The sequence below is a fragment of the Pelodiscus sinensis genome, chromosome 4 (genome assembly GCF_052426305.1).
Source record: "Pelodiscus sinensis isolate ZL-2025 chromosome 4, ASM5242630v1, whole genome shotgun sequence".
NCBI lineage: Eukaryota > Metazoa > Chordata > Testudines > Trionychidae > Pelodiscus > Pelodiscus sinensis.
Genome location: NC_143055.1, coordinates 95,948,274 through 95,972,333, shown reverse-complemented (window position 1 = coordinate 95,972,333; position 24,060 = coordinate 95,948,274). Strand labels below are relative to the sequence as shown.

General features: G+C 40.2%; 2 long non-coding RNA genes across 2 annotated transcripts in view; both read right to left on the bottom strand.

The window, feature by feature from the left end:
• The window catches only part of LOC106732604 (uncharacterized), a 200,753-nt gene that overhangs the window by 131,148 nt on the left and 45,545 nt on the right, over window positions 1-24,060 (bottom strand). The window lies entirely within an intron of this gene.
• LOC142829578 (uncharacterized) overlaps window positions 3,123-24,060 on the bottom strand; it is a 32,874-nt gene continuing 11,936 nt past the window's right edge. The window contains exon 3 of the long non-coding RNA XR_012904122.2: window positions 3,123-5,865. This is a non-coding gene — a long non-coding RNA (uncharacterized LOC142829578). The remainder of the gene's footprint in view (window positions 5,866-24,060) is intronic.

Here is a 24,060-nt window from a genome sequence, read left to right as displayed (position 1 = left end):
AGAGATAGTGTCCAGGCAGTGTGGATGCTCTCACATATAAGCAGTGATTGCTATGGCTAGAATGGCCACCAGGGCACCTGTGCTTTTTCCTCTTCCTTATTCTTCCAAAAAAAAAAAAAAAAAAAAGTGACCTTTCCCATCCACACATTCTTCCTCACATAATGAGGATTACCAATACCGTAAAAAGCCTTCTGTTCTTTAGATTTAATTGTGAAAACGCAATTGCGTTGTGGATGTTCCTCAAGTTTTGTCGGAAAAACAGACATTTTTCCAACAAAACTCTGTAGTTCAGACATACCTTAAGTGACCTTGCAGTAGCTGCTTATTCTGGAATTCACAAAACCTTGTTCAAGTCACCAATTGTGCTGGAATGAAGTGTATATTTGGATGCCCGGGAGTTCCTAGCACCTTTTTGCACCTAAGTTCAAAACTCATGCTAGTTCTGGGGGCTGAGTGCTGTAAATAGGAGAGTGCCAGAACACAATTAAGACATGGAGCCCCCAGTCAGCACTTTCAAAAGATTTATAGGCTCCCCCATATGCAGCCAAGTGCTTCTGACTTGGTTGTGTCAGAAGCACAACTAAGGCTATGTCTAGAATACAATGACCTATGGAAAAAAGCTACGCAAAATGCACTCCACAATTTGCGTACCTTTTTCCAATAGTTTTTTTGGAAGAGGCTTGTCTGAAATTTGGTCAATCTACAAATTTCAGAAAAATGTCCTCTTTTGGAAGAGCCCTTCTTCCACATGGAAGGAGGAAGACAGGGCTTCCGAAAAAGCACATCTGCTCTTCTGCAAAAAAAAGCAGAAGAGCAGACACGTTCCCTGGATGCAGTGGAGTTTCTGGGATTTTGGAGGTATCCTGGAAAAACCATGTAGTGTAGACATAGCCTAAGCCAGCCCATCTAGAACCCTTGCCATGCTGACTTAAAATAAAAAGACAGTAACACATGTAGGCAAACGAAAGTGAACACAGTGTATTGACGTGTGATTGATTTGCATGCAGTCAATCAATTGCTCCCAGTCATTCTCCTTCTCTTGCTATGGATTACTTATGAGATTACATTCCATCTCATCATTTTGAGTTTCTGGTGTGATGCATGTTTCCTGGGCCTGAGTGTATTTTTCTATTACTCAGCAGCCTCAACAGCATATTTGGAGCCCAGAACAGGAGAGGAATGATGTGGCAGTTTGGCTGGGTACCATGTCAGCATATGATAGCTGGTAGAGCCAGACTGGCCAACTAGCTTGCACACATACAGCAGGATCTAAACTCTCAAAATTTCAGTACTGCTCACCCTCATAATTGCAAGTTCCTGTGATATCCATTGAGCACTTGAATTCCATTAACACACCCACATCATCTCTGAAAATTGCCCTGCAGTTATCTGTTTCAGTTTTCTCATCTGTAAAACGGTGGTAACAAGGTTACTTCAGAGATATTGTGAGAATTAAAGTCTGTAAAGTGTTTTGAACATGAGAACTTGTGGCGCTAGAGGTAAACACTTATTATATTTTGTAAATGCTAACTATTGACTTATTACAACAGCCAGACTATCCTACAATGACCCAGTGACACCAACAGTCAACAATACAACTTAAGTTGTTCTGAAAGTTCTTTGAAGTTACCCCTAACAACTCTGGTCCTGCTATTAGTGCAGCTTGTCCTGAAAAAAGAACAGTATGGTAAGATCCATAAAGGGAGACCATAACTCTAAGCATGGGGTAAACCCTCTTTTCATTACACAGTTACATATGATGTTGAATAAAGAAAAAAATATATAGCACCACTTTGACCTTACATTCAGCTAGGCCATATGCACTATCTGCCCATTTTATACAAAACATTAAGGCTACGTCTATACTATAACGTCTATAATGGCCATTCTTGCACAAAAACTTGTGGCGCGTCTACACTGCATTCGCATTCTTCCACAAATACATTTACAGTAAGGTGTCAGAACAGAGGGCTTCTTGTGCAAGAGTTATTCCTCTCCCCACGAGGAATAAGCCTTCTTGCGCAAGAGCTCTTGTGGATGGGCAACAAGGGTTTCTTACGCAGAAACCTCTATGGCTAAAATGACCATCAGAGCTTTCTTGCACAAGAGACCATCCACACTGCCATGGACACTCTTGTGCAAAAGTACATCTCTTGCACAAAAGCACATGGCAGTGTGGAAGCACTCTTGCGCGAGACCTTTTGCGAAAGAACTCTTGTGCAAAACAGTTCTTGTGCAAAAAGCCTGCAGTGTAGACGTAGCCTATGTTATTAAATAGTAAGAAACAATATTTTACTCCTAAAAAAATTAAAGGAATTTCTCTCAGATGGGGGTTAGAAGGAACAATGACCAGATACACAAGCATATGCATTTTTAAATGCTAAATATACATGTACAACTTCAAAAATGTAATAGTCCTCCTGGGAAGGGAGGAACCCATTAGTTTCAGGCCAGGATTCTTTTTTAAACTATTCCCTTTCCTTCCTCAAATCTGGAGTCTGTAAGAATCATTTCAAAGCTTTTCTCCCACATTCACTGACTTTGTTTCATAAACATCCTCCTCCTTGGCATTGTCTCTAACTTTTAATATATATTTCATCAAACATATTAAAAGTAAATAATTAGATTATTTATACATTGATTGTGTGCTGTGGTGATGAATTAAACAATATGAGACTGTGGAGACAGTTTCTTCTGACATTTCCAAACAATGTTTGACAGCCTCTTTCATATTATGAAGATAAAATTGCCTCAGGGAAGTCTATTTTTCCGGAATGGAGGAATTGAGAGAGCTGCATGTCATGACATTAAAGCTGCAAGATAGCAGTGTTACTTCTGCTGTTGTAGCGTCCTCCCAAGAGGAGGCACCATATGAGGTAAAACCAGGAGAGAAGTAAAAAGGATCTCAGCAAGGTGTTCTGGTGTATTATTTTAGGTTCCTGATGCAATTCCATTGTCTTCAGAGATGAGTCTGCCTTATATGGTTGTACAATCGAATAACTTCATATTTTAACAGAGAAATACAGCTCAATCTATAAATTGCTAAACTAAAAAACATATTTATTAGAAAATGTGGCATAAGAAAAAGGGTTTTGTTTCTGCCTGGGGGATGAGAGGAGAAGGGTACCTCTAGCAGGGTTGGTAACACATTTAGGCAGATCCCAGAAAAAAAAAAAAAAGACACTGCAATAGTAGAGTGGAAAACAGAGACAGAAAAAAAGGGGGCCATGGACACAAGAGTCCTGATCATACTTCATTGTTGCCAATGGGTGTTTTTCTATCAACTTACATGGTGGCAGTATAAAATGAAAGAAACAGATGGGTCCCCTGCAAACAGGGAAAAAAAACAAAATAGCTTTAAGAAAAGAGAGAGATTGATTTAAATGGGAAGGAAAGTTAAAAGAGAGACCTTTTAAGGAGAGATCAGAAGGAGAAGCCAAATACTGTTTCCGTGCACATGTTTATTCCTATTTAATATTTATAAAATGTAGCCATCACCCACAGTGCATGGGTTAACATGTATTACCATTGGAATTCTCACAATGATTAAACATAGCTTTTGTGGCATATATCAGAGGCTTGATTTTCTACTGTGAACCTTAACTAATCCAGTGACAGTACCCACCCCCCAAAGCATACATTTCCCTTTATTGCGGAAGGTAACACTTCAGGATCTGTAATATGATTCCTGGTTATCTGAACCAACTGCTTGTCCAAGCATAAGCCATTCACCAGGCCCAGAATGACACTGAAAAATGGGACTGAACCCCAAATCCTTAAAGCCTATGACTTAGTGGTGAAACTCCATTAACTGCAATGCAGGAATGAATCAGGAATCCATATTTACAAGATGTTGAATACAATGCAACATTCAGAAGCACAAAACATTGCAAATACTCCATATTGAAAGAGTGACTGTTTCCTTAGTGTTGCCATGGCATTTAGACTAAACTTACTGGTTGGTGGTCTATGCTAGGCCAACCTGCTTTTTCTATAATGCCTCTCTTTTTGGACAGAAGTTTTAAAAATTATGAAAACTGAATACTTTGTTAAATCATTCGATAAAACACTTAATTTATTAAATAGCTATTTTAATTGTCAAAGCTGAGTTTAAAGAAAACCAGAATTGGTTAGAGCCAATAGAGTTTTCCATTTACTTGCATGAATAAAACATAAATATTATAGGTCCAATAATTAAAAAAAGAGAACTTCTTTTATTAAAAATGATTAATGCTTAGAAAGCAGCTTAAAGGTTGGAAAAGAAATTGTTCAGTGCACTTGGCTACTGGAAAAGTCATTTTTAGTAGTTAACCCTCAGAGCTGTTCAACATCTGGAAAATAAACTTATTTTATTATATATTTAATATTAAACATCATGTAGTTTGCATTTAAAAAGTAAGATTTTATAACTGAACTCAGTAAATCACTAAATGGCTTTGTAGGCTTAGACAATAGACATATATGGATATGTACAGTACAGGGGATTTAAGTTGAGAGGTGTTCACTGATTCTAAAAGAAGTTCCCACAAATAATGGCTTGTTAGATATGTAAGCATTGAGAGCTCAGTCCTACAAAATGTTAAGTATCCTTGAGAGATGCTCATTAGAATAAAATAAGTTCTCTGGAGTTATAGGAATACTCAAAAGACATGTATCTGCAAATTGCTGGATTGAACACTCATTGAATTAAGGGCACTCTGCTCCTCATAGGATGTTACTGTGGATCTGGGATACAAATTCAAAAACAGTTTAAAATCCCTTAATCAGAGCTAACTTTTCACGATTGTCAGGGGGCTGAGTAAGAATTTTTCATCACCTGTTTTATATCCATATAGATACACACATTCAATTGGACACTGGAAAATAAGTTGTATGATTTGATAAGCATTAATTATCAGGACAGGAACAATACAGATTTATATACAAAGTGACAGAAAAATCAGTGGCAATATAAACATAAAACAAGAAAGAAAACAAGACTGAAATTTTCAGCAGTGCCAAAGGGTGCTGAAATTGGTACCCAAGCCCCATTGAACACCAGTGGAATTAGGGTGCTCAGCTCCTTAAGGTGCCTTTGAAAATTCTAGTTCCAAAGTCTATTTCATTCCAACGTGTCATTAATGCTCAGGAAATACCATCTGTCTTAAAGCAGATTGCTTAAATCAGGAATGATTAATAAATTTTCCAGCACTCTGTTAGAGGACTCTAGATCTTATTCTGAACATTTAAACCATTATAAATTTGGAATAACTCCACTGGCATAGTATAGAAAATCAGTTTCCCTGGACAAAACATGATACGAGGACAAAACATGAACTGTGGGCCTGGATGAAATAGGAGTAATTAAGGATTGTGCTGTAATTGCTGGCTTAATTATGGTACAGCTTAATTCCTCAGAGATGATAGATCTTCCTTTCAGTACTGTGACACCTGCCCATTTGGCTAGCTGCACTCCATTCAGGAAACATGAGTTTTTTGCAGTTGTCTCATCCATAATACAGTAGCTTTGGCTTGCAAAGTTGAGGGTTTGAGCGCTTATATGTAATAGAGAAGTGTGACTGGACAACAGTCTATCAATCCTTGGACTTCCATGATTTATAAGCCATTCCAGAGCATAATTATGAAGGTTGTCTTGAATCTTCAGTGTCTACTTCTAGAAATGTGTCAGGCATAATTAACAAGTCCAGGGGATCTCTTCCAATGCTTTATCACTTCTCCCAATCAAATACCAAAGAGGTGAATACAGTACATGGTGTTTTCTTTCGTCCCCTGAATCTCTTCAATACAAATACGACTTTCTTTTGCTCTCAAAAGAACTCCAGGGTTACTCCACTTTCTTTTACAAATTTTTTCCTCTTACTAAAACTAGAAGCAGGAAAAGCATTAATTTTAAATTAGAACTTTTCTTATTTCCATAGTACAAGCTTCCATTTACTGTAGTTAGGTCACAAACTAAAAACTTTTCTACCTCTTGAAAACAGCAATTTAAATTAATGGAAAATAAGTTACACGAAACCAGAATCTTATTTAAAAAAAATAAAAAATAGAATTTGCATAAAGCCACCAACATTCCCATATTTCCCCACTTCTCCTCAGAGGACTTCCTGGGCTCTTGGGCAAGGGAGGGAAGCTAGCTCTGTGTTCCCAAAAAAGGTGGGGCCTCAGGCGGAAGGAGCGAGCCCGAGTCAGCTGGCCTGCAATATCACCTGAAGTGCTCCATGCTACACCCCTCCAACCCAGCCCTTAGCCTCTCTGGAGCACATATGCAGCACTCCTGCAGCAATTTAAAGGCCACCACCTCTGCCAGCATAGCAACATTGGGAGTCCTGGGCCCTTTTGAATTTCCGGGCCCGAGGGCAATTTCCCTTCCCACCCCCACATCAACAGATCTGTCTATTCTCCTACCCTCCCATTGACTCTTCTTCAAGCCTGAACCAATATGGGTCTATTGAACAAAAAGTGAAGACACATGGTGGCCAAACATGTACTGGAAGAGCTAGGCAGACCTCGGGAGAAGCACAGCCAGTCGGTCTGCATTTATCTGGGCTGACCAGCCAAATCCTAAGGAAATCCTAATGGAGCAGGACCCAGTGCAAAGGAGCAATCCCATTGGCACTCTGTCACCTGAAGGATTCCTTCTTCCTCTAGTCTCTAAGGAACTCCCTAAACACACAGCCTGCATATTCTGTGTTTAAACTGAGATGAACATTTACAGCAAAATATAGCGGCCCAGTCACAGATGACTTCAGAGTCCAACTGTTCACAGCTGCTCAGAGAAAAACAGTTATTCTGATTAACTCCCTTATTCCACTATAAGATGGTACCTTAAAACAAACTAGTGAGAGAAGGGGCAAGTCTGTGAGCTATAGTATGTGTTGTGAGAGCTTTTTAAGTCCTCGACACACCTCACTTCTTGCCTCCCACCCACATGCATTTTCAAAGAAATAGAAACCTTTTTCTACTGGAGTGCTACAGTTTTAAATAGGAGTCCTTGTTGACAGCATGTTCAGGCACATCAGCTGACTTCTCCATTGGCTCTGCATCTTCCACAGAAAATCCCTTATGCCACAGAAATTCCCCAGTGAACTCACACAGCCACTATGTGGTCACTTTGCGTTTGTAGAGATAGTAGATAATGATGTTGGCTGTGATTCTCCACTGCTTTCAATCTTGGGCAGTCCTTTACATTTGTGTAACTTCTATATTAGTGTAAAATGCTACCAAAATCTGCATCCTCCTTTCTCTTAAACATTGTATAAAGGAAGTAAGGCTGCTAGAATACAGCTCTTTGTACCTAGCTCATAACTCCTTGCATGTCAACCAATGATGATATTTTGAAAAGGCAATATGCCACTAATGATAAAAGAACAAAGAACAGTGTCCCTGGTAAGCAGTGCTAGAACTGATACTGCCTGCACTTAAGTTCAATTTCAACAAAAGATTGAACAACAGATATCTGATTTCCAATATGCAATAGACCCTGGCCTATCCCTGTCCTTCTTGGCTTCCTGAAATAAGCAATTCCATAATCCCTGGCCATTCATTTCCTCAAAAACAGTGGGATTTTGTTGCTATGTGCTTGCTAAGTAGCTCCTATGTTTCCATCCAAAAGGTGATTACCTGCCTCACAGAGATGTGAAGCTTAGTAGCTAAGGATATGTCTAGACTACATGCATCTGTTGCGTTCCCTGTCGACCGATCCGCATCTTGACTGCCGCGCTGTGCCGACGATCAGCTGAGCCAGCACAGCACAGTGGCCATTTTTATTTTAATAAAGCCAGGGATATTTAAATCCGGGCTTCATTGACTATGTTGGGTAGTCTAATTTACATGCCTCTGGCGACAGAAGCATGTAGTCTAGACATACCCAAAGAGACTACATTTGACTCTGGATTAAGCAAGCTTCTGCCATTAAGATGCAGGGAACCTGTGGATAAACCTGTGGGAACCTGTGTCCAAAGATGAGCCGGCTTACAGTCACCGGGGGAGGGGGCAGGCCTGGAATGTGGCCTGAAGCACTCACTACTTTCTCCAAATGGCCACATTCAATAGAGCCCATAGAAGCCCTAATTACAGTTAAACAACATTGGCCATTCTTCTGAGCCAGAAGTTTGTTTTGGTACAGGGAGGTGTAATTTGTAAATGCTTATTTCTCTGCCTCAGTAGCAGTGGATCCAGTCCAATCTTGGTAAAGGGCTTTGAGATCCTTCAGAAAAATACACTGCTTGCTAAGCATGATTAGTGTATTATTTGTTCCAAATGCAGTGCAATTTTTGCTTATTTTTCAGATTCTTCCTTTTAGTTTAATCCTTTTCTTGTCATTTAGGATCTCCTCTGTCAAGGCCATGATGAATTTTCTGGATGAAAAACCAAGACTTCTACAGCACAAAATCCTTATAGCTTTGCTATTCCCATGTTACAGGGACCTACAGCCAACAGCGAAGCCAAAAGGACTAACTCACTGTCCAGAATACTAAACGTATCATAAAATACAGTAGGGAAGAGTCGAGAGGAAGGGAATAGAGAGGGAATCAAAAGGAAAAAATGAAACTGTTTACTCCCTTATGGCTTTGATTGTGTAGCAAAGAGGTCTAGTTATAGCAAAAAAAAGTTTGGCTTAGTCCTGCAACAGCCCAAGGTTTTGGACAGAAGCGATGTTATAATGTATAATTATATAATTTACTTGAACAGTTGCTTTCCATATGGGAAGTAATGGATTTGCCCAGCTGCATTTTGGCAAAGACTGAACCTACCATTATTCAGGGTAGAACAATTCTGCTGAAATTTGGAAATCCTACAGAAAGTATCTGTACATTTCTCTGATGGTTCCTGACACTGTTTCTTTTTCTAAGAAAAATATATCATTTCACCCTGCTTTATAAGAGCTCTCAAGCCATATTCAACACATGGGATTTTCAAGATAACCTGATTGTATGCGCTTTTGCCGCAGTCCAAAATGAGATAACCAGCAATACTGCATTGCTCTGTTGCTACAACAAAGGGGCGCCTGGGGAAGCAAAGAAAGGGTGGTTTTCTTTTGAACGTTCTACAAAATTATTCTTAGAAGGCAAAATGTGCTTTGAATTAATAGAATTGTTTCACTTTCTTTCAGTTGCTTTATAGCCTACATCTCAGTTCAAACCTCTGTCTTCTGTATCAATAACCAAGTAACTGAGGAACAACATGATCCTCAGCAGCGACAGGGGAGAAAGCAGAGTTTTACCCTTCTGTAAATACAAATCCCACTATCTCAGATATAGGCACAAGTTTGGTCAGGTCTACTGACTGGGGGAGAAGCAAAGCAGGCAGTTGCCAAAGAGCCTGCGGCTCCTGGCTGCCGCCACTGCAACACCTGCAGTCCTGGATCCTTTAAATCACAGCTGGAGTGCCACAAGGTGCACTCCAGGCAGCACTGAAGGTTAGGCGGGAGTGTACCATGGCCCAAGCGGTGCTGAGGGCCCTGGTCCTGCCCCTTCCACCCGAGGTTCCCCCCCCCCCCCACCCGTCTTGCCCACAGGCCTAGTGAAGCTGTTGGCACCCCTGAGTTTGGTAACACCCTTTTGATGTTTTGGGGAATTTCCTTTATGCTCTGTGTGCATAAGAACCTCAGCTGGAAAGATCTTTGTGATACCAATAGTCACAGGCCACATCATCCTGTCACATCAATGTCAAGAACTGAGAGGTTTTCAAAATAAAATAAAGAGAATCAATAACCACACTGTTTGGCATATACACATGGAATATAAATTGTGGAGTGATCAAGGTAGAATTGAGAAGCCTCAAAGACTGTCATACTTTCAGAAGACTGATGCACAAATGACCTAGCTACCAGAAACTCCGATATCCTTAAACATGAGTCAAATGCACATTAATTGGTAGCCTTCATATGGCTAATCTTTTTAGAATATTGTACACAACATTGTTTTATCAGGCATATGCTATTTAACTTTATGTCACCCAAAGATGGAAAAGATGTGTGTCCATGAGGAAAATTACAAACCAGACAAGGGAGTACCGAAAGCGGTTCCACAGATGCCATTATAGCCCATAACTTTTTCAGTATCCCAGAGGGAAATTACCTCATATTTCTTGTGTTCTCATTTACCTGACACATGTTTTTATTACAGAAAATTTAAAGATATAAAATGTATTCCATGAAATTCCTCCAAGAAACAATTTGCCACATTATATTGTCTTGTTTATCTTTTTGAAACAGAGTTTTGAGAAGCAAAACAACAGTGGCCTGGACAATCTATGAAGGGCATCTGACAGCCTTAGCACAGCTCATGAAGAGCCCATGGAGCTGAAGGTCTTCTGCTAATTCATGTGGCTAAATCCACTGCCACTTTTTATAGGAAAAAGGTACACAAATGGCACTCTGCAATTTGTTACCTTTTTCCGATAGTTTTGTCGGAAGAGGCTTTTCTGAAATTTGTCCCGTCTACACTGGGCCACATTTTGGAAAAATCTCCTCTTTCGGCATGAGGAAGAAAAGGCTTCCAAAAGAGCACATCCATTCTTCCACAAAAAGTGTCGGAAGAGCAAACACATTACCTGGACGTGGTGGAGTTTTTCCGGGATACCTCTGGTATCTTGGGAAAACTCCGTAGTCTAGACATAGCCTGGGAGTATTAAAATAGCCATGCTTTGTTTCAAGGATCTGTTGGTACCTACTCCGATTGGTTATGGCATAAATAAAATGAGACTATATTACACAGACAATGCAATAGAAATCTTCAGAATGGATTTTTAAAATCTGCTTAAGTCCTTGTCTTCAGAGGTAAATAAGACTCAATGTGAAGTCAGTCAGTTTTAGGCGCTCCACTTATCTGAAAATCGGACTCTCATAAAGCAAGTATTCACAATAGAGCTAGTAGACCAAATCAGAACTATTAGACAAAGCATGAAGCAACTGTGAGCTACCAGATGTAAAGGGGAGCTGCTGAGTGTTCAGCTCTTTCAGAGATCAGATTACCTATATAGGTGCCTCAATATGGACTTTAGATGACAAATTACTTTTAGAAATTACTTTTAGACTCTTAGAGGTACAATCCAAGCCCTGTCCTGCAACTTTGGGAGTTCTATAACATTTTTCTGTTGAAGCTCCCAACTTGAGCTCCTCACAAACAGCATGCAAATCACCTCCTGAGTGTCTGTGTATAGCCACAACTCCAGTCCAGCAACTCTGATCCCAGCAGCCTGTTAGCAAATATCAGCTACACATTGGCTTTCAACAGCCTTGATTACTGTTGGAAGGTCCCATATTTTCTCACAAAAACCTATCTGTTGCACTGTCCGACACTCTCCTGGACAGTCACACTATATTAGGTTCGTAGCCCTTATAAGTTAAACTACACACCACAATCTGCTACCTTAAATGAAGTTACCCAAACAAGGCATAATAGAGGATTAAGGAATAAAACAAGTTATTTAAGTTGAGAGAAAATTCAAGTGACTACAAGTATAAGGCATTAAGGTCAGAAATGCTTGCAAGAGAAATAAAGATAAAATGCTTTCTAAACTTAAAAAAAAAAACTAGACTTGGTTCAAGGTAAACTTGCTACCATATGCTTCCAACAACCAAGCAGACCATATACCAGATCAGGACCTGCTCCCAAAGTCTGTTTATATTGTCATCTTCAATGGAAAACAGAGATGGATAGCGGACATGGTGTATAGTGGTGAAAAAACATGCATGGTGTTTCTCCTCATCTCTGCTGAAATGCCGATTTTCCTTGTCTCCTATCTTCCCTCTCTTACAGTCTGAGGACCCTGTTTACAATTTATATGAAAACTAAGAAAACACACATTCCTTTATTTAGGACCTGCAAAAATGGAGCCATGGTTTTAACATGCTACCAACATCATTCCAAAGGCATTCTTAACTTTACATATAATATTGCTACAGTACATGCATTTACCATGATATTATTGACTGATGAGTCATTTGTTTTCAAATAATATTTCACAAGGCATATTTTGGACAAAGATTATTACACAAGTGTGTAATGTATGAATACGGGAGAGGATTCAATCATTGTATTTCAAAGCACATATAGCTCAGAGGGTGTTCAAGACCTAGAAAGTAAACGACAGTCTTGTGGGATGGGAATCAGGAAATCTAGGTTTCATTCCCAGGTGCACCATGAGCAAGTCACTTAAATTATTATTACCAAAAGGGACATAGAGGCATAGAAAGTTTATCTCTGTCATGTGCTGATAAGCATCATAGAAATGCTTATAAACAAAGAGTGGCCCTGCTGAGGAAAGAGTGATTTTACCTCTGGACCCCAGTGAAAGTTGAAGGTTCAGGGCAGCTTTGCTTTACTTACCTGCTCATGTATGGCTGCTGCATGAAACAGAACTATGGGAACTCTGGCTGTGTCAGTATCTGCCATATTCTATGCAGGGAAACCCTCCAGATTACACAATGGGCAAAATCGGCTTCCTTTGCGGCTCCTTTATGCTGCTAGAATGATATGAAGAAGCCTTAAGGCAACTGAGACGTGGGTCTCTTTATTTCAGTATTTTGTGGTAGTGTCCTTCTTTGAAAACCAATCTTTCCTAGATCCCATGAGGTTTATGTCCAGATTATATCTGGAAATGGCATTTCAATGGGAAATAAACCATAAACTCATTACAAGAACTGATAGTGTGATGAAAGAAGCATGAATACTGAAGTGAAAACAGTAAGCTACATCAGGAGAGGAACAAGACCTTCTGATGAAAAAAATAAAGGCAGTGTCCAGAATACTAGCAATAATCTTTGGATGTTGACTTCTCATCCATTGGCTCCATATCAGACAGCCAGATTTTACTAGCACTGTAGACTTCTACTTCTCAATTCTCTGTATGGCCAAAAACAAACTAAAATTATAGTCTACCTCTGAGTCTGGAACCCAAGTAGGGCCCTAACTCCTGGCTGGCAGACATTGGGAATATCAAGAAGGCAGCAGGCTCAGCCCAAGTGGAACATGAGAAACTTGCTCTGCTTTTTCACAACTTCTGCTGGCAAAATTATGGATTCTCATGGACAAGAGAGAAAACAACTGTATGGAGCACAAGGCTTTTGATGAAAGGAGGAGGTAAAAGGGGGGAAATTTAATGTGCCTCTGTACTCCAAAAAAAACCTCCCCTACACACACTCCCCAACCAATCAAAACATCACTATCCATAGTTTCTTCTCGGAGTACACAAGATACTTCCACAACAGTGATACGCCAAACCCACCCCATGATTATGCTGATGCAATACATTTTCCATTCCACTGAGTAATTCTGGAATAGTTATGCAAATTTTAGCATATTCATCTTTGAATGAAAATCCTGCCAGCCCTTCACACAGCGTGACAGCTCTTCACCCCATGATTCACATTGTGGGAACCTGGGGGGTAGAATATTTTACTGACACTCTATTTCCATCTAATTCTTTAACCTGACAAGTGCTGGTCTAACTTCCTCCCAATGGTGAAAAGCAACCCTGATCCCCTTCCAACAATTTATGAGAAAGAGCTTGTAATTTGGCTATAAAGTACACCTATATTTCCAGGGTGAAATTTAGCATGCAAATTCTTTGAGAACTCTGCATACATATAGGCATGCATACACACTCACAATTTTAGTAATGAAACGTCTAGGTCACTTTTTAAATTAGTTTAAAAATTATGGAAACTTCAGGTGCCTTTGTCCTATCCTGAAAAAGAACAGCTGTTTCTATTTAAAGCTGAAACATGACAGGCAATGAGACCACAGTGTGAACTTCTCAAAGGGCAGGAAGAAGAGAGCCATAACAGGACTTATTAAAAGGAGGTTGGTTGGGTATATAACATTAAACTACTGCTCACCAAAATCAAAAGTGTGTCTTTCTGGCTGAAGTCTGTATTAATACCAAGCAAGGTGAAGGCACCCAGCAGAAAGAAATGGGGAAACCCTCCTAAAATAATTAAAAATGGTCCAATGTTGTCTTAATTTTTTCATTAGAAAAAAGGTAAGAAAATTTGTACAGTATGCAGTGCCCACCACAGACTGGACCAAAATCATACATGGTAAAACTTAAGTGAAGTCACACCAAGAACAAATGAGGTCCTCTGAACCTAATTCTTAGATCTCATACAAGTTAACACTAGGAATAATTCCACTAAAATGAATAAAGTAGCACCATTCAAAATGTAAAACTGATATAACCACAAAATCAGACCCTCTATATTGAATCTTAATCTTAGTAAATGCCCGAATATGTTATGCTCTCACAATTCAGAAGTGCTGCTTATTGACTAAGTGGAACAAGCTGACTGATTGGCAGATATTTGTTAAAACAAATCCCATTATTGATTATATACAATATTTTACATCATAAAGGTATCGGGCTTACAATCATTGAAAGAATATTACTTTAAAAGACCCCAGAAAAAGCATGCCAAAGAGGTCCCTTGCTGACCAAACCATCTTAAAGAAACTTTCTCTAGGAAAGAAGAAAAAAAAAAAGTGATTTTTCTTCCCATTTTAAGAGTTCACCAATTTACTCCAAAACAAATGGGGCCAGCCTTACATATTGTAACAGAATACGCTACGTGGCTGCAGTCTGATATTGGCATACAACTGTTGATAAACACATACAAATAATTAAAGGTATTTGGTTATGACCTTGTAATATTTTTGCACTTGAAATAAAAAACCCTCAGGAGAAAAAGAAATACTGATTTCTTGTTCCTTGCAAGTGAAACCTGGAAAAGAGAGATTGAAGAGCCAGAGTGCCCTCTAGTGACAATATAGCATCAACATTAGCACTGAAACGTAATTGTGCTTCTTTTCATATAAATAAAACCAGTTCTGATGTATTTTGTTTCTTTATTCCACACAGAAAGTTTACAAACATTAAGTGAATATTCCTGAACTTCCGTCAGACGAAAAGATATTTTTAAAAGAGACTGGAAACACTGGACCATTTTAATAAACTGTCCTTCCCAGATGAAGGATGTCTGGAATTCATTATTCATGGAAAATAAAATTCATGCTCAATCTCTCCCACTGAATGCTATAGTGATTTGAAATGAAAAACAAGTCTCAGGTAAACTTATGCATAGGTGTCTTATTTAACACCCAAAGCACCAAGTATAGGAGAAGGAAGAATCTACCCACTTCACAGGTAAGAAGAATTAAATACACCGAGCAAGAGAATGGGGAGAAGAGTTTTGCACCAATATCTCCATTAAGTTAATGGAAGGGAACTAGTTCTCTCCTTGTTTCTTCCCACAAACATGGTACAAGTAGGGGGTTCTGCACCCAGAATTCAAAATCTACACAGATCCTGTGAGATCTTGATGTCAGGACCTTTCATGCTGAAGCTTTGTGCCATTCTGCACCAAAAGCTAGGCCCCCCTCCAAAGTTCTCTCTTGTTTCCCAGACAAGCTGATGCACCTGGAATTCCCCAGAACCACTATCTTTAAACTTCTCCCCAGGACTCTTTAATAGCCATTATGGTTCTAGGTATCATCATTTTGAAAAAAAGGTAAATTCTGCCACCCAGATTCAACAGCACAATGATGGAGTCAGGTCAACATCACACAGAGTCAGCAGCAGTTGGCTCACATGCAAAACTTTTAATCTGCAAAGCACTTGGGGCTTGATCTGCCATCCTCCCAGTGTAAATACCCTCCTCTCACAGATGGGGAAAATTGAGGCATTGGAGGTAAGTGACATGCCAGAGGCCAGGGATAGAGTCAGTGTCACAGCTGGGATTAGCACTTCAGCTCAGGCAAACTGAGGCTGACTAAGAAGCATTTTAGGATCACCACCTTGCATTTCTGCACCACCCTCTGTCCGAGGAGCTCAGTCTGTTATGAGCATTATGCGACTAAGTCCTAAATCGCCTCTTACTGGCAGGGAAGTAATGAAGGAGAGTTGGCCCAGGATTCCTGCCTCTCTGCTGAAGAGTCAGTGAGACTATAAGTAGCCGGGGAGAGATAGGAAACAGAGTGCTTTGTCACTCAGCAGTAGCCCCATTGCTCCTTTTGTGGCCACCAGCCCTCCGTTTGGGGTCTCTGCTTAAATGTTGGAAAAGCAGCTTTTGGTTTCTTTGCTGGAGGAGCAGGTGGGGCTTTGCCCTGCTCCCATGGCTGGTTCCTGTAAAGGATAAGTTGACACTTAAGCAAGCTGCTGATGCTGCTAGCGCTGGCGAGCCAGGGCTTGGGGCATGCAGGAATTGCACTCTCAGCACATTCACAGATGAGACTAAATGAGGGAGAGAGGTAGACACACAAGAGGGCAGGGATAGGGTTCTGAGTGATTGGGACAAAAGAAATCTGATGAGGTTCAACATGGGGCGGAAGAATCCCAAGCATTGTTACAGGCTGGGGACCGAATGTCTAAGTAGCAGTTCAGCTGAAAAGGACCTGGGGATTGCAGTGTATGAGAAGCTAGATATGAGTCAATAGTGTGTCCTTGTAGCCAAGAAGGTTAATGGCATATTAGGGTGCATTAGGAGGAGCATTGCCAGCAGATCCAGAGAAGTGATTATTCCCCTTTATTTGACTCTGGTGAGGCCACATCTGGAATATTGTGTCCAGTTCTGGGCCCCCCACTATAGAAAGGATGTGGACGCATTGGAGAGGGTCCAGCGGAGGATGACCAAAATGATTAAGGGGCTGGAGCGCATGACCTGTGAGGAGAGACTGAGGGTTTTGGGTTTGTTTAGTCTGCAGAAGAGAAGAGTGAGGGGGTGGGGATTTGATAGCAGCCTTCAACTTTCTGAAGGGAGGTTCCAGAGAGGATGAAAAGAGGCTGTTCTCTGTAGTGATGGATGGCAGAGCAAGGAGCAATGATCTCAAGTTGCAGTGAGGGAGGTCTAGGTTGGATATAATGGGAAACTATTTCCCTAGGAGGATGGGGAAGCACTGGAATGGGTTACCTAGGGAGGTGGTGGAATCTCCATCCCAAGAGGTTTTTAACTCCTGGCTTGACAAAGCCCTGGCTGGGATGATTTCTTTGGGATTGGTCCTGCTTTGGGCAGAGGGCTGGACTTGAGGACCTCCTGAGGTCTCTTCCAGCCCTAGAATTCTATGAAGGCTGCATACTTGGAAAAACAGCTATGCACAGAAGTTGATACAGAATAATGGTGCATTGTTTTGTTGGTGGATTCATTGCTGGTTTCAGAAAAGGAGAAGATACAGGTTTCTTTGACCCTCCTCTTTCTTGGACCTGTGAGAGAATGACTCCAGTTTTGCACAGGAGTGGAAGATTCACATAGTCACAGAGGATGATTCAGACTTGGAAATGGGATAGGGAGCCATTTGCTGGTTTGAATCCAGAACATACTGCAAGCAATTAAAGGCTCTTGGCTAGTCAGTATGATTTATATCCAGCACATTGTCAAGTCCTACTGGACTAATGTCTACATTGTAACTCTGCTATTGTTGGTAGGACTGCAAAGGATATAATAAGTGTAAAGGTTACATATGGACCTGCAGAGGTTGCCTGTCTTTAGGTCATCACTGACACATTTTGATGAAGTGTGGGGAAAATCTGAACAGCTAGTGCTAGTTTGAAGATAAACAGACATTTCCCACATCAAGGGCATTAATCCAGTACTTATTCCCAAAATCAGTTTGAAAGAAAATATGTTTGTTTGTGAGCATCCACTCATATCTTTCTCCGAGGACTCATGATTATTTTGCTCTAGGGTAGCCCCACAAAAAGTTCCAAGTAATTTAAATAATGTGACTGAAATTAACAAAACTGAGGACACTCAAAGTTAAAGCTGACAATCCAGTCTCTCAGCTTGAGAAATTCATCCTAAAAGCCAAAAGCTGTATTTGAGTTGACAGAGTACACTTTCCAACCCTCAAAATGTTCAGCCCCCGAGTCTTTCTAGCTGAATTGTAATCCACTGATTTTTTAAGTTGCCTATTGCCAAAGCTTTCCAGAAGAGGGTAAGAATACCCTCTCTGGGCAATTTGTGTGCAAATTGAACAGCTCATTTAAGGACTCCTTTATTAAAAATATGTAAACAAGAGTCTTGGCCACAATGAAACAATTTCCTGGGGCAAACTTTACGGTCTGGTTTCCCAGAAACACACTGAAAACTTCACAAAAGTGAATGCTTTGCACTGTTTTGTCTGAAGCCACGAAATACTACACAGGGTCACACCCAGCAAGGATTTAACCTGCTCGTTACTGACATGAACAAAACACGAGGGTGACAAAACACGAGGGTGACGGCAAGAACAGATAGGTAAAGCTAACATATCAAATGCCTGGACTTTTTTTTTTTAACTATTTTTACTATGTCAAAAAGTCTGTTGGTGATTTCTACATTCATTTTGTACTTACTGCACTGCAACCTTAATTACCTAGTGCACTATTATCTAGGTAATTGAGATGTTCTTGTATATCAGGCCAAGAGTTATTATTAGTGAAGTTTTTGACTGCTTAGCCCATTGATTTCAAATTCCCACCCTATGGATCATCCTGGACCAGAACAATTGCACTATGCAGCCCAGGACTCCCAGCAGGAATCCGATTCCCAAGCCCTGCACCTTTCTTCCACCACCCTGGCACCTCTCCCTGTGGGGGAGAGAACAGGCCTCCACCCCCCCAGTAGTCCCAAGGCCACATCTTCAGAGGACAGAGTGCCATGTTGGAGAAAGGATAGAGGAGGTGGTGGGAAACGGGAGCTCCATTCCAGATTTTGGGGAGGTGGGGGGCTGATCTGTGCATGCCATGATGTGAGGGGAGTGAGAGCATGAGGGGGCAGACTGAGTACAGAGGTTTCTGCAGTGTTACTGAGCATGCTCAGTACAAGCCAAGCACCAAATGGGGGTAGAAAGCCAACCTCATCTGCCCTCCCACCACACACAAATCATCTCTATCCAGAGGCTACTAAGGCACTGGAAAACTCTACTTTTTTGGAAGACAACTTAGCAGTTAGACAGGAGCATGGTATTTAATTCCTATATAAAAGAAATAAAAATAAATATTAAACCCACTCAGCTCTAACACTAGCATATTCTGCCATCTCATGGTGAGTCACTTGAGACATACTGGTTAGCTTTAAAATTTTTAGATATATTCTTACTTTGTTACTAACTCTGCGGATGGGAGAGAGATCCTGTCAGGACTCCTGGGCTCTATCTCAGTTGTGGAAGAGGAGTGGGGTCTAGTGGGCTATAGCAGGGGGCAGATACATTTCAGCTCTATGTAAGAACATAAGAATGGCCATACTGGGTCAGACCAATGGTCCTTTAGCCCTGTATCCTATATTCCAACAGTGACCAATGCCAGATGCTTCCAAAGGAATGAACAGAAGAGACAATCATCATGAGCCATCTCCTGTCACCTATTTTGTTTGTTTGAAATCTGCTGCTTATACATTTATTTGGGTCCACTTCTTGGGTTGTGTTAGTGAAAGGATTAACAACATTTACTTGTTCTATTTTTCCACACCAATCATGATTTTCTAGACCTCTAACATATCCCCTCAAATCTAGTCATTTCTTTTCCAAGCTTAAAAGTCCCAGTCTTGTTAACTTCTTCTCTTATGGAAGCTGTTCCTTACCCCATAATCATTTTTGTTGCCCTTTCTGTACCTTTTCCAAATCCAATGTATTTTTTTTAGATTGGGTGACCAGATCCGTATACAGTATTCAAGATGTGGGAATGTGATGACTTTATATAGAGGCAATATGATATTTTTTCTTATCTATTCCTTTCCTAATGATTCCCAATATACCATTAGATTTTTAGTTTTTAGACTGCCGCTGCATATTGAGCAGATGTTTTCAGGGAACTATCCACAAGGATTCCAAGATCTCTTTCTTGAGTGGTAACAGCTATTTTAGACCCCCATCTTTTTATATCTATAGTTAAGGTTATATTTTTCCATGTGTATTACTTTCCATTTATCAATACTGAATTCCATCTGCCCTTGTGTTGTCCAATCACCCAGTTTTGTGAGATTCCTTTGTAATTCTTTGCAGTCAGCTGTGGATTAGTCACTGTTTACCTCTTTTTCAAGTTTACCATTTTTTTTTATAAGAAGTTTAATAGCAGTGGTCCAAATGCAGATCCCTGCAGCACAACACGGTACAGTGGTGTACTCAGCATTGTTTTCATGATGATCTAACAATCCTTCAATTGCTTGAACTCCCAGTCTTTTGTTATTCTTAATTACCCTGCCTCCCTCTTTTTATATCAAACTTCCTGCACCAAAGGCAAAGCTACAAGCAACTTAACCTCTGTTGCACTTAAGAACTACCTTTGGAATCAGGACATGGGCTCTAAGCAGATCTCAAGTATGAAATCCGGGTGTTCCAACTCAGGAGGGGCTACTGCCCCTCTCATCCCCCAGAATTGGCACTCTTGAAAAGAAGGGATGAGGCTTGGGGAATAGCAACTGACAGGCCTCTCCCAGCCCATCAGACCCCTGGGCCAGATTGCTCAATTGCTCTGACCAGAAATAGCCAGAGGGCTGGGAATTTGAGACCCTTGGTTTAGACAGAGAGAAAACAACATGATAGTGTGGTTCTACATTAAAAGTGATTCTGAAAAAAGTTGTTCAACTGCTGTCAGTATGCCTAAGCCAAAAGTGTTTACTTTATTGACCATAATATATTTTACTACTTTACACTTTCATTAAACAGGATGCTATAAACTGGAATAAGCAGATTGTACATGGTTTGCAGATCATATGATCGTGTAAAATCCCTGTTGAACAGTACAGAAAGACAATGTGATGGTGAGTTCTATTGTTTCTGTATTAATTTTTTACTGTGATGCATCTATATGATGTAAATCTAATGTTCTGTGACTCACTAGCACTCTTACTAACAAAGTGTTACTATGATTTTGGGTTTTTCCACTGTCTCCGTTATAAGTTTCATATGTGTACGGGGTAGGGGGAGGAAATCATATGTATTATATGACTGTTTTGTTCAAGTTAAACATTTTGGTAAGGAAATCTAACCTGGCACTTTATGATTTTCGGAACACAGGACAGAATAAAATAGGATGAGTCTGACTCTGTTGAATGATTTCTGGTTTGTTCCTTAAAAAATCCTTACTGATTATATACTCAAAGAAGTTCAGACATTTGAAGAATTCTTGCTGGACAACCACTGTCTGGTATAAGAGTTTTCATTTTCATTACACAGACACCTTTCACACTTATCATTACAATTATTTGCTCTCTAAATTATAGAAGAAGTAAATCCATATTTGACGGCAGGCAGAAAGAGATCATGTTGATGAACGTAATGTCATGTAAAAGCCAAGTGAAAATTGATTGTGAGTTTGACTGATATCTTCACAGTCCCTGAGATTCAACTTCATTGCAAAGGTTAAAATCTACACTTCCAAAGCCAGCTAGAAGTCCCTGGTGAGTTTATATGAAATTCAAGAGATTATCACTTTAGGCCATTCTGTGCTATGTGACATATTTGTTTGTGATGTGAAAGGCCTGAGGTAAACTGCAGATACAGAAGCCCTCATCACAGAGGGACATCACAGGACATAAGGAAGGGCACAGTGAAATGTACCACAGTAAAAAAGGGAACCCTGAATCTTGCAATCCTTGAAAAAGAACTTAGAAACCCTGGAGAAGTATGTAGAGTGACCTTGCAGAAAAGGACAAATATACTGTTCCCTGTAATAGTGAGTATTCAATGGGCCTGATTTTCTAGTTCAGCATAAATCTGGGGTAACTCTATTGAAGTTTATGGAGTTACATTAGTGCCTGAGAAGAATCATGCATAGATTTTCAAAGGATGTCAAAAACAATGGCTTTCAGCCTCAAGAATTTCAGATATTCTTTTGTAACAGGATATCAAACATAGTAAATCAGCTTCTAGCATCCAGCATCATACTGACTCGTGGAGAATCTGGTCCAAACATTAAATATCACAATAGAAAAAGATATTCACTCACATCAATATGCTATTTTGTAACCAAATTTGAAGTTATCTAATTGCTATTTCTCAAAAAAAAATTACTCAGTTATTTTTAGTATCTTATAGCCAACCTCTTGTAAAATAGCAAAGCAACTAGAAAAAACACCCCTAAACAGGCAAGAAAAATGTAAAAACAAAAGAACTAAGTATTCTCTCCTGAACAAGAAGGTAGAATTAGAGATCCAAGTCTCAAAGCAGCTGGAAACCTGGCAGATTCAGCTACCTAGTTATTGATCCATGCTATGCATCTGTAAATCCAGAATATGGATTAGTGTGATAAGCACCTGATCCAAATCTCAATGGTGTCAACTGAAAAGTCTCCATTGACTTCACTGAGCTTTGTATCAGGCATTGAGTTCAGTAGGGTATTTACGTTTTCCATTATCTGTAGCAAGATCAATGTTATATTTTCAAGGTCCGCAAATACTGAAGATTGAGAAACTGAGTCAAAGAAAATATGCCCTAAATTGAAGCTCAATTACTTTAATTTAAAAACATTATTTTGTTGTAATTAATTCTTTGTTTAGCAAAAACAGAAAAAAATATTCCTGGGTATTCCCATTTCACAATGTATTTCTAATCCCTGCTAAGCCATCAACACATTTTCTTTATGGCCTTGGGGCAGGTTGCTTCTCCTGTTTCTCAAAAAGTCCAACTGGAAAATTGGGAGAAAACATACTGAAAAACAGACATTGTGTCAGAGCTGAGCTCTCATAGCTAGTGAATTGCAAAAGCAACAAAGACAAGCACATCTGTGAGTTGGAGGCCAATTGAAGCCACATAGGGTGTATCTTCTTGGGAGACCTAGGATGTGAACAAATGGAAGTTTTAGGAATTTTGCCAGGGGCGGCCCACAACATTTTGGCACCTGAGGCGGGGAGCTCAAATGATGCTCCCATGCCCCCTCACTTGAGCCAAAGCTTTGAAAGGTCTCAATTTTGCCTTCTTCCTGTTCTACTCCTCTCATGGTACTGCTCTGCTACCTACATATGCACCAGCAGCAGGCACAATTTTCTACACTCTGGGTCCTAGTGGCGCCCCCCCACATTCTGTCACCTGAAGCGGCAACCTCAGTTCACCTCATAGTAAGGCCAGCCCTGAATTTTGCTGCTGTCACAAAGACAAGAGGCAAAGTCCACTCTTTTGTGGCAATACAAAGGTAAATCATTTCAGTTGAGTGTGTTCAGCAGTACCAGCTGAACAATGACAGAAATCCTAAATGATAAGGTCTTGACTATAACTACCATTCAGAGCTTTATAGACCAGTAATACTAATTTAAACTGAACCTGTCACTTGACTGGCAGCCAATGTAGAGAATGTAATACAGGCTGAATATGGTCACAGTCCTACGAGAAATTGTGCTGATGCATTACAGCACACTGCAAGCAATGGATCATCTCATCAATAACCAAGCAAAGAGGGAATTACAATAATCAAGCCTCAAGAGCACAAGGATATGTGTTACCATTGTCAGGCTGCTGCAAGAAACATAAGGATATAGCATGGTTGAAAACCATATTTCCTAACTGCTTCTGGCTTTCCATAGACACAACATGGTCAAAAATAACACCAGGATTTTTAATCTGACTCAGTCTATAAATGAGGCCCTCAAATCAGAAGAGGCAAAAAGGAGGAGCTACTTATCTGGGTCTTCTCAGGATTGAGGACAGAATAACTCGGATGCATCCAACTAGCAACATCATTCAAGCATTCCTCCATACCCGAGACCCCAGAGCCATCCATAACCATACATAGAATATGCAGCTGTGTGGGAACCCAAAAATTTGGGGCACTATTGGGTCTTAATGTCCACCCACTCTCTTCATATCCCTGTTTTGTAGCTTTTCTTCCTCAGAAGAATCTCTAATAAACTTAAAAGTGGGAAAAAAAGCCTGACAGACCTATTAGCAGACACTGAAACTGTGAAAGAACCATTCAGGTGGTAAAGCCATAACAGACATTTGTCAATGCCCACTATGTCCTGTCAGTTCCTGAATTTACTATTTTAGTCTAAGGGCCTTAATTTAAAATGTGCTTAAAAAATATTTTATTTGTGTGTTGCGGAAGATTCTAAAAAAATCAGATCTCTAAAAAATTGTCATCCCCCATCTGCCATTG